Source organism: Acyrthosiphon pisum, unplaced genomic scaffold, assembly GCF_005508785.2.
Source record: "Acyrthosiphon pisum isolate AL4f unplaced genomic scaffold, pea_aphid_22Mar2018_4r6ur Scaffold_20934;HRSCAF=22574, whole genome shotgun sequence".
NCBI classification, from domain to species: domain Eukaryota; kingdom Metazoa; phylum Arthropoda; class Insecta; order Hemiptera; family Aphididae; genus Acyrthosiphon; species Acyrthosiphon pisum.
The window spans coordinates 37856-38426 of NW_021770345.1; positions in this window are offsets into that span (position 1 = coordinate 37856).

Consider the following 571-nt stretch of genomic DNA (forward strand, 5'->3'; position numbering starts at 1 on the left):
ACGAAAACTAAAAATAAACTCCTAATGTTGTTCATAATCAGTGTTTGGCGGTAAAATCTATCTTACTTTCGCGGACATTTAATAATGACATACAGCGCTCCCAGTGTTATCTAACTTTACCAATAGAAAATATTATCGGAAAAAAAAAGTATATAAATTATACACAATAGAAAATATTATCAGAAAAAAAAAGGTATATTTACCGAGAAATTTGTAATTTTTTTATTATTATTTATTGAATTGTTTATTTATTGATCTATTAATATCTAATTTAGTTTATTTCAGTTTAATTCAGATTTTTCGTCTTTACCAGCTTTGAGTACTTTCTGCGTTCCCGTTCGGACCTTATTCGCGTTCCCCGCTAAATGTACAGGCCGCGCGCGGCCCTACTTTGTTTCCGGCGCGCTGCGGCGGACATGACGTGCAAACCGAGTGCCGCCGTGCGCGTGTTTATCAATACATTTTTATAAAAGTAGAGTTTTACCACTTTACGTCGCGTAGGTATTACTATATACAGGCCCTAAATAAAGGCGTCGAAAAGTTCGATATTTTTTATTTACATGTAACTGCG